Consider the following 17,200-nt stretch of genomic DNA (forward strand, 5'->3'; position numbering starts at 1 on the left):
GGGACCTAGTCCAGATTGAACATACACTGTATTAACCCACTACAGACACTAGCCTACAACAAACTAACTTCGGTCTAGACTGTAGTTGAACCCAAATCAATCTCACATTGACCCAAGGTACAGTTGCGCTCCTTACGTCTCTGATCCTAACAGGATACTACGCACTTGATTCCCTTAGCTGATCTCACCTACAACTAAGAGTTGCTACGACCCAAAGTCGAAGTATTTAATAAACGAATCTGTATCACACAGAAAAATCTATGCTAATAGATAAATCTGTCTCCCACAGAAATACCTACGAGTTTTTGTTCCGTATTTTGATAAATCAAGATGAACATGAACCAATTGATAACCTAGACTTATATTCCCAAATAAAAGCCTAGAATTATCAATCACCTCACAATAATCTTAATCGACTAGCGAAAGAATATATTTCGGAATCACAAACGATGAGACGAAGATGTTTGTGACTTCTTTTATATCTTGACTATCGGAAAAATCAATCTTAAGCCAATCTTACGATTGTGCTCAAATCCGTTAGAAACATCAAGATCAGATCACACAACTACAAGAAAAGTTACCGGTTTGGCTTCACAATCCCAATGAAGTCTTCAAGTCGTTAACCTACAGGGTCTCGATAGAAACCTAATGTTAAAGAAGAATCGACTCTAACTAATACAACTAGTATCACAAAGGAGGTGTGGGGATTAGGTTTCCCAGTTGCTAGAGTTCTCCTTTATATAGTATTTCAAATCAGGGTTTACAATCAATGTTAGTTTAGTAACAAAGCATTCAATATTCAATATTAACCTGATTAGATTTAAGCTAATATCTTTCAACCGTTAGATCGAAACTTAGCATTTTACACACAAATGAAATGCACATTTATTTAGGTTTGTGTAACCGTACCCAAACATGTACACTTAGTTGGTTCAACAGTAGTTAACCAAAGGGTTAGCCATATGAGGACTTTCATATCAACCATATTCTCCTTTACCACAACTAGTTCAAATGACTCAAATGAACTAGTTAGAAAGTTGTTCAATTGCTTAGATCTTATAGAAGTATAAAAGACACAATTGAAGCAAAAATGATTTGATTCATTTGAATCGATTCATGAAATTTATAGCCACGGTTTGCAAATATGCATTCCTTAGTTTATATAAGTTTAAGTTCACGAATAATCGTTTTTAGAAAATAGCCAACTTAAGTACGCGAACTTAAGTCCCCGGAATAAGTTTGTTTTCAGTTCACAAACTCCAGCAGAAATTCACGGGATGTAAACTTCCGACAGTACGTGTACTGGTACGCAGACTTTAGTTCCGGTTTTCCTGAGCAGCAATGTACGCATACTTTGGTTCAAGGAATAAGGACTTATACACGTATGATTTACCACATAATGTTTATATCCAACCATGGTTATATATTCTAAACTCTCATTTCAATCATTGAAACATTCTTAGAGGACGTTATATAGTTGTTGTTCACAAACCATTTTTCGTCAAAGCAATTTTTAAGTAATTGAAACTTAATATGACTTTCGTCACTAGTAAAGATGAACTTGGCCAAAGAAAAAGCTTACCAACACTATATTTAGAGAAATAGATAAGCGAGATAAACTCAGCTCGAAATAGAAAATGTGTAGAATCATAGTCTATATAGCAATACGACTTTTATCTCAAGATAGGAGATAGAGTAGATAGACTTCTGAGTGATAGTAAGTTTAAGTCACCACATACCTTTTTAGTCGATGAAGTTCCACCAGTTCCTTGAGTAGTTCTTCGTCTTTGTATGATGATCGACATGGAGTCTAGAGCTGAACTACACTTTCTATCCTAGTCCGAGACTTAGCTATAAGTAGACTTGAAATGAAGACTTATAGTTTTGGCTACTAAACTTGAAAACAAGCTTGAGATACCAAGGTTTGCGAGTTCGACCGAGCAGTGCTCTAACAGAAAGCTCTAAGTTATTATCTGAATAATTAGATCCTGATGAGAAAAGTAAAGTTAATTCTAATCTTTATTTTGGTCTTATCGAAATAAGCGATTGTATGTTTGTAATCGGTTTAGCAAGGGAATTAAGTTTCTTAGTCGATTTGTTAAACTTTGAGGGAAAATTCCTTCGGGCAAATGTTTCCTTGATAACATATAAAAACTAAATTACTTTCAGTTTCGGTTTTAATATTGGTTATCTAAAGTGGTATGTAAAACCTTCGTGCTTACCTCTTATAGGCTGTTGACAAGTCTTTTAAATTTGTAAGATCCTTTCGGTTTGTCCTTTATTTGCTCGAACCTTTGTCATTTTGTGACAAAAAGGGGGAGAAATATATGGAGTAAACAAGTGATTTTCAATCACTAATGAAAGGACATTTGTGCTTAAACTTTATATCTAACGAAAGAGTAAAGCATCGACTAAGGGGGAGAAACATATCATATTGTTGTGTTGTAATCCTGTAACACAAAAGGGGGATAATAAATATGTTCGGATTGAATATCTACCTAGCTTGCCTTTAGAGGGGGTAAAATATTTTTTATTCAAATGTCAACAATGACATTTAATGATTGAATAAATGCAGGTTATTGTGTTGTTGAAACTTGGAATCAAGCGTATGAAAAATGAATTCTTATGTAATTTGTTTATCCATATGTAAAAAGAGTTTTTTCATTAAAATTGACAAAGGGGGAGATTGTTAGAGCGTACCTCGGTTGAACTCACCAAGCGTTGGTATGTCAAATTTAGTTGTCATACTTTAGTGACTCAAAACTCATTTAAAGTCACTTGATTATATACTAGAGTTAACTTCGTTTAGGTTAGACTAGAAAGTCTAGGAATTTTCAGACATACAAGTATTACTACGAATACCTGAAAAATGTGAAGAAGAAGCGAACTACAACGATAACATCATCCTTCCTCTTGAGGTTAATAATATTGACTTGAACGATTTCATTCCTAACGTATCTTTCAAGTCATGCTATATTGAAAACATAACTGCGAAGCTGTATATACTGTACATATTGTATGATACTCTAGTGATGTGACATGGTCATAGTATTAGGGAATTATACTATGAAGTATAACGCTCATCTTTTGAACTTCGTATGTGAGTACCAAAAATCTGTTGTGCCACGTGGCACAACATTAAAGGTGGATTAACTTATTATGTTACAATAACGCACACTATATCTCTCCTTAGGATGCTAAGTTATGAAGTTATCTCTATCAAAATGTGGCGCAATGTTAAAGGTTGGAGTATCAAAATACGCTACAACGAAGTACACCAAATCACTACCAAGATTGCTTAGTTATTGAGCAATAGGTTGTAGTATAGGCACATGGGTGTGTCTGTCTGTCAGAGGTAGTTGAGCAGTCTGTACAGCTTTTAGTACGAAGGCGCAGTCGTCAACCACGCGGGCTCAGAGTACGTGGCATCCTCTGACTGGCAAAGGTACGCGGCCAACGAAGGTACAAGTTGTACGGAGGTTTCACAGTTCACGATGACACATGGAAGAATCTAAGGTGGCATTATCTGATTGGAGATGGTGGGCGGCCAACAAAGGTACTAGATTGACTAAGGACAATCATATCTCGATGGAACATGGTACATCAAAGATATCCATGATGCATGTGGAGATATAAATACCCATCCTCATGGGGGACAATTGGGTTGGTTATGAATTAGGGAAAATGTTATTTCTCTCTCTAATCTTACTTCTAGAGTTTTATACTTTCTTCAATGGAGTTCTCCCACTCAAATGTAACAATATCAATAAACATATCATATTTACCCGTGGACGTAGGTTAAGATTAACCGAACCACGTAATCTCTTGTGTGTTGATAACTTAGATGCACTTACATTATATTCTCTCTTAGAGATTTACATACTGATTTATCTCTATTTTCTGAGTTATCTCTGTATTCTGAGCTATCCCTGTTTTCTGAGTTATATGTTCATCTAAGATATCTCTTTATTTAACTTATTTGCTTACTTATATCTGTTTTACAGATATATCTTTGTTTTCTTAGCATATGCTCTTGCGAAGTATCTTTACTTACTTAGTATATGATCTTCTGAGTAGATCTTATTTCGAACATACCTTTTATTTACTCAACAGTATCAGTTCCACTGAGGTATCCATACTACTTAGTATCGGATTCTCTGAGATGTTCATATTACGTAGACTATGGGAAAATTAGTAGTCACAGTTTGGCGCTAGAAACAGGCTGAACCGAAAAGCTCTCGGTTTTCGTTATTTTTGCTATTTCATCATCTTTTTTCTTTAGATGTTCGTTAGAAGATCGGATCTAAGAATAAGAGAGTTGGATCTTATTTTTTTAGTAAAGATTTATCATTCTTTGACAAGTTTTCGAGTATTAAACCTTGAAAAAAGGTTGAAATCTTACGGATATACAAAAAGTGGTTATGAAACACCATTAAAAACACTTTTTAAAGCTCAAAAAGCTATTATTTTATTATTATTTGCTTGCTCATGATCAAACCCTTTATGGATCTGAATACCCTTTTTCTTTGAGGGAGCCTCAGTAAAAGTTTTGGAGTAAAATCCCTAAGGTTATTTATGAGCTGAGGGTCGTTTTCTTTCGCATACGCCTTCTTTTACCCAGCTTGCGGTATTCTCTATCATTTTTTAATATCTGAGCAAACATTCTATGGATCTGGATACCTCCGTTTTCGAAGGAATCTTAGTAAAAAGTTTTGGATTAAAATCCCTAAGGTTATTTATGAGATGGGGGTCGTTTTCTTTGTCATACGCCTTCTTTTACTCAGCTTGCAGTACTCTCTGCCGTTTTTGAATTTGAGGTTCATTTAGGAACTAAGTCCCGAACATTGGACAGTTCTATTAAATACGAACTCAGGAAACATATCTCTGTTAAGTTCTATACTAAACTTTTATTTTTTTATTTTTTTAATTCCATAATGGGGCTACTAGGAACGTACTCTACCCCTTTTTCTCTTTACTCTCAGAAAACGGAAATACGAAGGTCAAAATTACGAAACCTTGGAGCGAAAATAAAGCTTATCTTTGGATCGAATGTATTTAAATACATTCTCAACAGCCAAAGAAAATTACGAAGACTGTCCTTGGATCGTACGTATCTAAGTACGAGTATCCAAGGGAAAATATGGAGCTTATCTTTGGATCAAATGTATTTATATACATTCTCAACATCCAAAGACTATTACGAAGAGGGGCAAAAAACGAGGTTCTCTTTGGCTCGAACGTGTCCATATACGTTCTCAGCGGCCAAAGAAAAAGACGAAGACTATCCTTGGCTTGAAGGTATCCATATACTTTCTCAACAGTCAAGGACAAAGATAAAGATAATTATGAAGATTGTCCTTGGATCGTACGTATCTAAGTACGAGTATAAAGGGGCAAAGATGGAGCTTATCTTTGGCTCGAATGTATTTATACATAGCCTGAAACAGTTATGAAGGATGCCGTTGGCTCGTACGTATCTAAGTACGAGTATACATGGGCAAAGAAAGAGCTTATCTTTGGATCGAATGTATTTATGCACATTCTCAATAGCCTAATACGATTACGAAGGCTGCCCTTGGCTTATACGTATCTAAGTACGAGCATCCATGGGAAAAGACGGAGCTTATCTTTGGATATTCTCAGCAGCCAATGATTAAAACGAAGATTTCCATTGGTTCATACGTATATGAGTATGAAATGTTAAAGACCAAACCGAAGGCTGTCCTTGGCTCGTACGAATATAAGTAAACGAAGCCAGGGAAAAAAAATGAAGCTTATCTTTGGATCGAATGTATTCATATACATTCTCAACAGCCAAAGACAATTACAAAGACTGTCCTTGGATCGTACGTACCTAAGTATGAGCATCCAGGGGGAAAGATGAAGCTTCTCTTTGGCTTGAATGTATTCATATACATTCTCAATAGCCCAAGACAATTACGAATGATGTCCTTGGATCGTACGTACCTAAGTACGAGCATCTAGGGGAAAATATGGAGCTTATCTTTGGCTCAAGTGTATTCATATACATTATCAACAGCCAAAGACAGAAATGAAGGATGTCCTTGGTTTGTACATATTTGAGTAAACGAATCCAGGGGCAAAAATGGAGCTTATCTTTGGCTCGTGTGTATTCATACGCATTCTTAACAACCAAAGACAATTATGAAGAGTGTCCTTGACTCGTACGTATCTAAGTACGCAAATCCAAGGGAAAATATGAAGGTTATCTTTGGCTCGAACTTGTCCATACACGTTCTCAGAAGTCAAAGACTATTACGAAGGCTGCCCTTGGCTCATACGTATCCAAGTACGAGTATATATGGGCAAAGATGAATCTTATCTTTGGCTCGAATGTATTCATATACATTCTCAACAGCCAAAGATAAGAAATAAGATTGTCCTTAGTTCGTACGTACCTAAGTACGAACTGCTATGGGAAAATATAAAGGTTATCTTTGGCTCGAACGTGTCCATATACGTTCTCAGCAGCCAAAAAAAATGCGAAGGCTGTCCTTGACTCAAACATATCCATATACTTTCCCAACGGTCAAGGACAAAGATAAAGACGAAGGTTATCTTTGGCTCGGGTGTATTCATATACATACTCAACAGCCAAAGACATCTACGAAGACTGCCTTTGGCTCGTACATATCTAAGTACGAGTATACGGGGGCAAAGAAGGAGCTTATATTTGGCTCGAGTATATTTATACACAATCTCAATAACCAAAGACAATTACGAAGGCTTCCCTTAGCTCGTACGTATCTAAGTACGAGCATACACGACAAAATATGGAGCTTATCTTTGGATAGAATGTATTATATACAATCTCAACAACCAAATACAATTATGAAGACTGACCTAGGCTCGTGTGTATCTGAGTATGAGCAATTAGGGACGAAGATGAAGCGTAAGGACAAAGGTTCAAAATACGACTCGCATGGAAGGACAAAGCTTTGTTCCTCTAAAATTCTTAAGCTAAAAACTTTGCGAATTTCTGGGGGCAAGGGATGTCATCGGAACACATTACCTACTCAAAGTTTATAGATTTGTATACACAATCAGATGGAATTCATCAAGCAACATCTCTGTGAGCTACTAGAAGTGCATCAACATCATCAACGAATGTCAATCCTCCCAGACCAGACCTATAGACGAAGGTGGAGGTCATGCTAATTGGATCCAAATACATCAACAATGGTTTTATTTTACAACTTAAATCTGAATCCGAAGGTATGCAGGGTAGAGAAGCCCGTTAAAGTCATACTCACCACTTGCAACCATACATGGGAGCGAAGTCCGTTAAAGGAAGATTCACCACTACTAAGCATGCATGTGAGCGAAGCCTATTAAAGGAAGACTCACCATTGCGAAGAATGGGTTATTCAATCCAAAGCTATGAATGTACAAGTCAACAAATCACGTGTGCATAGGTGTATGCATACTCAACGAGGCTACAAACCATACTCAGCTACGAGGAGTCACACGACGACGCATAAGAAGATGCAACCTATCAACCAATGAGTGCGATGCTCCCAGTCTAGAAATGCACGAAGCCTGTATACATTTGTATACCCACAAGTGCACAACTCAAATGCAACGAAGAATGAAGTTTGTATACATATGTATACACCAACTCTTCAACCTGAAGAACATACGAAGTGCCAAAGACTAATGCAAGGGGAAATTCGTTGCAAAAAGAAATTCTTCAATACTAAGAAGAAGCAACAATTCAATCCTAGAGGGTACCCTTAGAATACACAGGGTGCCAAAGGAATTTGTATTTCTATGCATGAGAGAAGCCTATAAGAGCAACTCACTGCAACCATAACGATGCCTACAAGGGGCATCTCACTACAAGCAAAGTACCATGTGGCACCCAAGACAAACATGTGGATGACAAAGACGAGGAGGAAACCTCAAATTACATGGACGAAGGCTCCATAAATGCAAATAAATTTCTTTTCAAAAGTTGCAAGAACCATCTTTCAAAAGCAAAAGGGGATAAACATATATCAAGCATGGCCCCTCTAGAACATCAATTAAAACCAACAAATACATGGTGAAGGTAATACAATTGTAAGGTATGCTTATATGCGTAGCAATAAATATAAAGCTTGGATTTGGAATATAGCTTTTAATGCGTGTGAAATGAAATAAACATGCAAAAACAAAGGGTTAGAACTGACACCCACCGTCAGAATTGACGATGAGGCAAGGCATGACATAACTGCGCATATGTCAATATCGGATCCTCGGGGTAAATGAATCCCACTAAGAGGCAAAGAATAAGCAATATATCCCACAAATTGAGATACCTTGTCGAAGTAAAGTAGCCTTCACGCTGAACGCGTAGGGTTACAGGAAAATTATTGCCCACGTAGGGACCCTAGCGCACCACGGAACTTTCTGGCCAAAGGATATCCTGGTAGGACGTTGAATATTCCACCAAGGTTAATCATACCTTAGCACCGAGCGATGGCTTGATTGTGCAACAAGCTGGACAAACTATGTCATAAATATCGTGCAACAAAGCAAGCAAAATGCTATAACACACATTACCAAAAGGTGAAAAATACAAAATGGCGCATGTGCGTGTTTTATTTACGCAGGTACAACAATAAGCGAAAAACTTAACCAACTACAAAGGTTCCAAAAGGTATACTTCCATTGCAAAGGTACAACAACGAAGGTATACCAGGAAACAACTCCATACTAGGTAAATAAACAGACATCTGAAATACACCTTAGCCAAAAGAAAAAATTAAAAGGTAGAGGCATAAGCAATAAGCTCAAACTCAACTAAAACTTAGTTGCATGCTATGAGGGGGTACCTTCTAGCCTCGTTATATCTTGCTCAGGTGACGGCTGGTCCAAAAGGTAGCAAAAATACCTAAGCAGCGAGTGAAGGCTCCACTTTAAAAAATGGTTGAAAACCACTATCACAGTCTCAACTTTCATTAACGAAGGCGTGGACTTCGTAAACAAACAAATACATACATACACATATACATACATACATACATACATACATACATACATACATACATACATACATACATGCATACATACATATATTCATACATATATACATGCTTTCATATATATACAAACATACATATATTTTTGTGATAATATTAGTATCAAAACCTTGTTCGGTACTTCTATGGTACCTCAGTAAACTATTTCAGTACTTCGAGGGTATCTTCGATACTTCTCTACATCGACAAACTACTTCAATACTTCGAAGTTACCTCAGTAATATACTTTGATACTTCTATATTTCGAAGGTACCTTAGTAATATACTTTAATATGTATATACTTCGAATGTACCTCAGTAATATACTTCAATACTTCTATGGTACTTCATCGGAAATATATTTCGATACTTTGAGGGTACCTCAACAAATTACTTCGATACTTCGAGGGTACCTCAGCAAATTACTTTGATATTTCTATACTTTGAGGATACCTCAGTAATTTACTTCAATACTTCAATCGTACCTCAGCGAAGTTACTTCAATGGTACCTCGGCGAATTTACTTCAAGGATATCCCGGCAAGCTACTTCGAAGGTATCTCAGCAAAATTATTTGATACTCCGATGAATATCTTCAGCGAAATAAACGAATGAGGATCAAGATTTTTTCTTAAGGGTCATTCTTCGAACGACCCTCAAGAAAAGGGGAAAACTGTGAGTACCAAAAATCTGTTGTGCCACGTGGCACAACATTAAAAGTGGAGTAACTTATTATGTTACAACAACGCACACTACATCTCTCCTTAGGATGCTAATTTATGAAGTTATCTCTATCAACGTGTGGCACAATGTTAAAGGTTGGAGTATCAAAAAACGCTACAACGAAGTACACCAAATCACTACCAAGATTGCTTACTTATTAAACAATAGGTTGTAGTATAGGCACATGGGTGTGTCTATCTGTCAGAGGTAGTTGAGCAGTCTGCATGACTTTTAGTACGAAGGCGCAATCGTCAACCACGTGGGCTCAGAGTACGTGGCATCCTCTGACTGGCGAAGGTACGCGGCCAACGAAGGTACAACCTGTACGGATGTTTCACAGTTCATGATGGCACATGGAGGAAGCTAAGGTGCATTGTCTGATTGGAGATGGTGGGCGGCCAACGAAGGTACTAGATTGACCAAGGACCATCATATCTCGATGGAACATGAGACATCAAAGATATCCATGATTCATGTGGAGTTATAAATACCCATCCTAATCTCAAGAGAAGGGGGGACAATTAGGTTGGTTAGGAATTAGGGAAAATGTGATTCTCTCTCTATTCTTACTTCTAAAGATTCATACTTTCTTCAATGGAGTTCTTCCACTCAAATATAACAAGATCAATAAACAAATCATCTTTACCCGTGGACGTGGGTTAAGATTAATCGAACCACGTAATATCTTGTGTGTTGATAACTTAGATGCACTCACATTATATTCTCTCTTAGATATTTACATACTGATTTATCTCTGTTTTATGAGTTATCTTTGTATTATGAGCTATCTCTGTTTTCTGAGTTATCTGTTCATCTGAGATATCTCTTTATTTAACTTATTTTCTTACTTATTTCTGTTTTACAGAGATACCTTTGTTTTCTTAGCATATTCTCTTACGAAGTATATTTACTTACTTAATATATGATCTTATGAGTAGATCTTATTTCGAACATACCTTTTATTTACTCAACAATATCAGTTCAACTGAGGTATCCATACTACTTAGTATCGGATTCTCTGAGTTGTTCATATTACGTAGACTATGGTGTTAGAGCACTGCTCGGTCGACCTCTCAAGCGTTGCTATCTCAAGCTTGTTGTCAAGTTTAGTTTCCAAAATTATAAATCTTGATTTCTAGTCTACTTATAGCTAAGTCTCGGACTAGGATAGAAGGTGTAGTTGAGTTCTAGACTCCATGGCGATCATCATACAAAGACGAAGAACTACTCAAGTAACTTGTGGAACTTCATCGACTAAAAGGTATGTGGAGACTTGAAATTATCTATCACTTAAAACTGTATCTACTCTATCTCTTATCTTGATACAAAAGTCGTATTGCTATATAGACTTTGATTATACACATTTGCTATTTCGAGCCGAGTTTATCTCGCTTATCTATTTCTCAAAATATATGTTGGTAAGCTTTCGCTTTGGCCAAGTTCATCTTTACTAGTGACGAAAGTCATATTAAGTTTCAATTACTTGAAAATTGCTTTGACAAAAAATGGTTTGTGAACAACAACTATATAACGTCCTCTAAGAATGTTTCAATGATTGAAATGAGAGTTTAAAATATATAAGCATGATTGGATATAAACACTGTGTGGTAACTCATACGTGTGTAAGTCTTTATTCCTTGAACCAAAGTATGCGTACTTTGCTGCTCAAGAAAACCAGAACTAAAGTCCGCGTACTGTCGGAAGTTCACATCCCGTGAATTTTTGCTGGAGTTTTGAACTGAAAACAAACTTATTTCGGGTACTTAAGTCCGCGTACCAGTATGCGTACTTAAGTTGTTTATTTTCTAAAAACTATTATTCGTGAACTTAAACTTATATAAACTAAGGAATGCATATTTACAAACCGTGGCTATAAAGTTCATGAATCGATTCGAGTGAATCAAATCGTTTTTGCTTCGATTGTGTCTTGTATACTTCTATAAGATCTAAGCAATTGAACAAGTCTCTAACTAGTTCATTTGAGTCATTTGAACTAGTTGTGGTAAAGAAGAATATGGTTGATATGAAAGTGCTCGTATGGCTAACCATTTGGTTAACTACTGTTGAACCAAATAAATGTACATGTTTGGGTACGGTTATACACACCTAAATAAACGTGCATTTCATTTGTGTGTAACAAGCTAAGTTTCGATCTAACAGTTTAAATACATTAGCTTGAATCTAATCAGGTTTTCATCTAACGGTGAATATTGAATGCTTTGTTACTAAGCTAACATTGATTGCAAACCCTAATTTGAAAGACTATATAAAGGAGAAATCTAACAACTGGGAAACCTAATTCCCACACCTTCTGTGTGATACTAGTTCTATTAGCTAGAGTCGATTCTCCTTTAACCTTAGGTTTCTATCGAGACCCTATAGGTTAACGACTTGAAGACTTCATTGGGATTGTGAAGCCAGACCGGTACTACTTCTCTTGTAGTTTTTTTTGTGATCTGATCTTGCTGTTTCTAACATATTTGAGTACAACCGTAAGATTGGATTGAGATTGATTTCTCCGATAGGAAAGATATAAAATAAGTCACAAACATCTTCGTCTCATCGTTTGTGATTCCGAAATATCTTCTTTCGCTAGTCGATTAAGATTATTGTGAGGTGAGTGATAATTCTAGGATGTTCTTCGGGAATATAAGTCTGGTTATCAATTGGTTCATGTTCACCTTAATTTATCTATTACCGTAGACTATTCTATGTGATACAAATATGTTTATTAAATTCTTCGACTTTGGGCCGTAGAAATTCTTGGTTGTGGGTGAGATCATCTAAGGGAAACAAGTGCGTAGTATCTTGCTGGGATCAGAGACGTAAGGAGCGCAACTGTAACTTGGGTCAGTGTGAGATTTATTGGGGTTCAACTACAGTCCAGACCGAAGTTAGATTGTAGTAGGGTAGTGTTTGTAGCGGTTTAATACATTGTGTGTTCAATCTGGACTAGGTCCCAGGGTTTTTCTGCATTTGCGGTTTCCTCGTTAACAAAACTTCTAGCGTCTATGTTATTTCTTTTCCGTATTATATTTTGTTATGTAATTGAAATATCACAGGTTGTGTGTTGAATCGATCAATTGGGAAATCCAACCTTTGGTTGTTGATTGAAATTGATTGATCCTTGAACATTGGTCTTTGGTGCCGCTCAAGTGATTTCTCTTGTATTCAATTAGACTCGCAGATTTCTATTTGATTGAGTAAGTAATGAATCGAGAAAGTGAGATATAACTCTTTGATATACTTTCATTAAGATTGAGTCTGACTGTCTAGTTGATTCTCTTAAAAGTATATTGGAGTTAGTCCATACAGATTGCTAAGCGAAATATTGGGTGTGGTTGTTAGACCCCCGCTTTTTCAATTGGTATCAGAGCAGGAAAACACGTATAAAGACCTTACAAGTCTGTGTTTGTAGCGATATGAATCTTTGGAAAAGAGTACTATCTCTGATAAACGCATCACCAGAAATAAAAGTTTCGTCTCGACTGTATCTATTAAAGAGAAAGATTCGTCAATCTCAAATATAGACGAACCTAGTGTTCCGACGAGACAGACAGACACTGACGTGTGTTATTCCGGTTACCCTTCAAAAGAGTCTATCTCTACTAATGAAAGGTAAACAGCTGAAGAGAGTGAACTTATTCTAAAAATCTTGCTAGAATCCAAGTTGATAGGTTTAATAGGTTAAAAAATCATGTCAATGTTCTTGTTGGTGTAATAAAAGACTGTAAATCCAAAGAAAATACTGATGATCATTATTCGTGTATGTTACTTGAGGCGAGCCTCAAAAAGGATACTTTGGAAATTGAACATCGCTTGAGTAAACTCTCAATTCAAGGATTCTCTAAGCAGTCTAATATACCAAGTTCCTCTAGTGTAATTGAAGGAGTTCCAGTTCTAGAAGTAAAACCAGAATCCCTTCCTATTGGAAAAGATGTGTTAGTCACCTCCTCTAATCAAGGTTGTTTCACATCACATGGAAGGAAGAAATCTCCAAACAAGGTTGTTAAGACTGCACTATCTAATCACTCTTGTGATTAGAAAGTATGTTTCTTTTGTAAGGAAAAAGTTTCTGTTAAACAAAATGGAAACTCTAGGTTGAATAAAAATTCCTTTGTTCAACTTCAACACACCTTAGACTTAATTCTCAAAGGTATAACTGAATTTCGTATATCTAAACCAATTGGTTTTCGTACTTACCCTGTGTATGCTACCAGGAAAGTCAGATCAATGAGTTCCTCGAATGCTCAGAAGCAGAACACACGTCTTAACAAAAACCGTCTAAGAAAAGATTGGAATTTTTCCTTCTTCAGAAAGGGAGATAATGATACAGTTGATGTGAACAAGGTATCAGGAGAAAAGAGCAAAGATGATGATATAAGAAATAACCTAAAGGAGTTAATTGAAGGTTATAAAAATGTTGTCAACAGACTTTCAACTTCCGACAGTCAAAATTTTTCTGGTAAGAACGCAAACCTTGTCTCGTGTTTTAATGACAGTAAGTTTTAGTATAATTTCTCACATCAAAAAGAACCCTTTCCTAGATTCGAAAGGAAAAAGACCCAACCGTAAACATAGTTCATTTAATGAGCTTAGAGCTCATACTTGTGTCAATTAAACACAATGATTGAATACTTACTCGTAAAAATCTTGTTGAGTATGATGTGTTAGTAATCAGGTATACTGTTGGAAAAATTGGTTTCTGTTTATTTAAGCTATTTTCTTATCGTCCATAGCTAAACTATTGTCTGTAGAAATATTTGCTTAAAGTCTTGGTTGTGTCCCATGTTGTTCTTCTTTTTCTTTTGTTGCAACTATGTTGTGTGCTCTAAATTATTTCTCTATGGAGATATAAAATTTATTGAGCCAAAAATCTTGTGATAATTTTTACATAGCAGAAATTCTGTCTTGTCGTGAAAAAATACGATTGGTTACGTACCTTTGTTGCTGGGTCAAGATTGTTTTCGTACGAGCACCCGTGTTACTGTCATGAATCAATGTTTAGAAACCCTAAAAGTTACCTTCCCTAAGAGACCATTTAAATACCAAAACCCTTGAGTCTCGTACGCATACTCTTGGATTTTTTTGTGATTTGTCAAGAATATCTTCTTCTAACTCTAGCGGTTTTGCAAAAGGTTTTCTTGACAAAGGTATTGGTTTCGTCTCCAAGGGAAGGCAGGAAAGAACCCTAGTAGAAGATAATCATCCTAATGCCTCATGTTACTATGCCTATACACATCAGGATGTTGAGAATGAGGATATGGTTTCTGCTGAAGTGGTTCATGATTTTCTTAAATATTTTGAGGAAGCAAAACTGCAGATTGTTGATACTTTGAAGAGTCTTGATGTGTTAAGAACTGAGTTGAAAAAGGTTACTTCTGACCTTGGTCTCATAAAGACACATGTTAAATATCTTCTCAATGAGGATATGTTCTCTGAAGAAGTAGTAGATGTTGTCAATCAAAAGCTCAAAGATCTCAAGGCTCGTGAGGATTTCGAAATGTCTTTTTGATTTCAGTTCGTGGTCGGTTTTGATGGTTTAAGAATATGTCCTTATTCTTTATTTTTTTGATTTTATTTGCCTAGTAAATCTTCTGATGAGAAGTTTATTTCTTGTTTTGTTTAGAAGAATAAATAGAGTTTGGAATAGCCATTATTGTGATTACACATAGCTATGTCCAACGTTTTCATCTTCATTGTTTTTTTTAGGTTTATTTGTTTAAATTCTAAAAATTGTTTGGAAGATAATTCTTGCAGTATTAATCTTTATGGTTTTATATATTGCAATTTGTTATGGGATATGTTTGTTTGCGTCCGTAAACTACGATTGTCCCATACCTTGTCAAAAGTTAAGTCTTTCGTATGTCGATATGCATGTATTGATAAAAGAATGAATGAACTTTTGACATTGCAAAAGCTCTAAGCCTATTATATGTTATTATGCAAATATTGATGGAAAATAGGATGAACTTTTGTTTACGAGGATTATGTCTATTGTATGTCATTGTGCAAATATTGATGGAAAATAGAATGAATCCTTGTCTATTCCGCAGTATTGATCTTCCCTGATCCATATTTTATGTATATACTGTGCGGCTCCGTAAGTTCTCTTATGTTGAGAAATTCCGATTAAATTAATCATAGGTTTTCTTGTGGTTAATTTAATTCAGTATTTTTGGATTGAAATTTATATTCGTATGTGATTTGTTATGTCCAAAGAAAATCCTTATTTTCTTGTGAAAGTAAGGTCGCTCTTGTTGTTCTTTCGGGAATGACATTTAATGGGGGAGGGTTCTTAATTGAAATTGTGCTTAATTGCCAAATCTTTGTGGGAAGTGCGGCTGTGGAATATTATAGGGGTTATTTTGTATCTTTATAAACTCCTAGATGAAAGCATTTAGCTTCGGCTATATGATTGCATCTAAAAAGTTGATATGTGCTTTCGTTTGGTCATGAAATGTCTCTATGGAAATTTCATAAGGATCCCACTAGTTTTCGTACCTTTGCCGATTTTATAGACAAAAAGGGGGAGAATTAATGTGTAGTTCACACTACAAATACATATGGTTTTCGGATCATTATGTAAGGGGGAGTGGTTTCCATGTGAGATGGAGTATTTACTAAGGGGGAGTGATACATATCACCATAGTACTGTTGTCGAAGTTGTGATACAATTGAACTTTGATGCTGTGTAATAATACTATAACATTGTGTAATAATGATTGAGAATTCTTGTTTTCTCATTGTTATAGCTACGGATTTTCAACAACGATGATGTTAAACTTACAACCTTTGGAATCATTGGAGTACTTGGAAGTAACAAAAATTTCGAGTAATGTTGAAGAACCAAGGAGATCATGCATGTGGAAGAGAAGATACACAATTTTATTTATTTATTTTGTATTCCATATGTATTGATAGTTTTGTCACTAAAATTGACAAAAGGGGAGATTGTTAGAGAACTGCTCGGCCGAACTCGCAAGCGTTGATATCTCAAGCTTGTTGTCAAGTTTAGTTGCCAAAACTATAAGTCTTGATTTCTAGTCTACTTATAGCTAAGTCTCGGACTAGGATAGAAAGTGTAGTTGAGCTCTAGACTCCATGGCGATTATCATACAAAGACGAAGGATTACTCAAGGAAACGGTGGAACTTCATCGACTAAAAGGTATGTGGAGACTTGAGCTTATCTATCACTCAAAAATCTATGTACTCTATCTCTTATCTTGAGACAAAAACCATATTGCTATATAGACTTTGATTATGCACATTTTTTATTTCGAGCCGAGTTTATCTCGCTTATCTATTTCTCGAAATATGTGTTGGTAAGATTTCGCTTTGGCCAAGTTCATCTTTACTAGTGAAGAAAGTCATATTAAGTTTCAATTACTTGAAAATGACTTTGACAAAAAAATGGTTTGTGAACAACAACAACATAACGTCCTCTAAGAATG

This window comes from Papaver somniferum, chromosome 2 (assembly GCF_003573695.1).
Source record: "Papaver somniferum cultivar HN1 chromosome 2, ASM357369v1, whole genome shotgun sequence".
Lineage (NCBI taxonomy): Eukaryota > Viridiplantae > Streptophyta > Magnoliopsida > Ranunculales > Papaveraceae > Papaver > Papaver somniferum.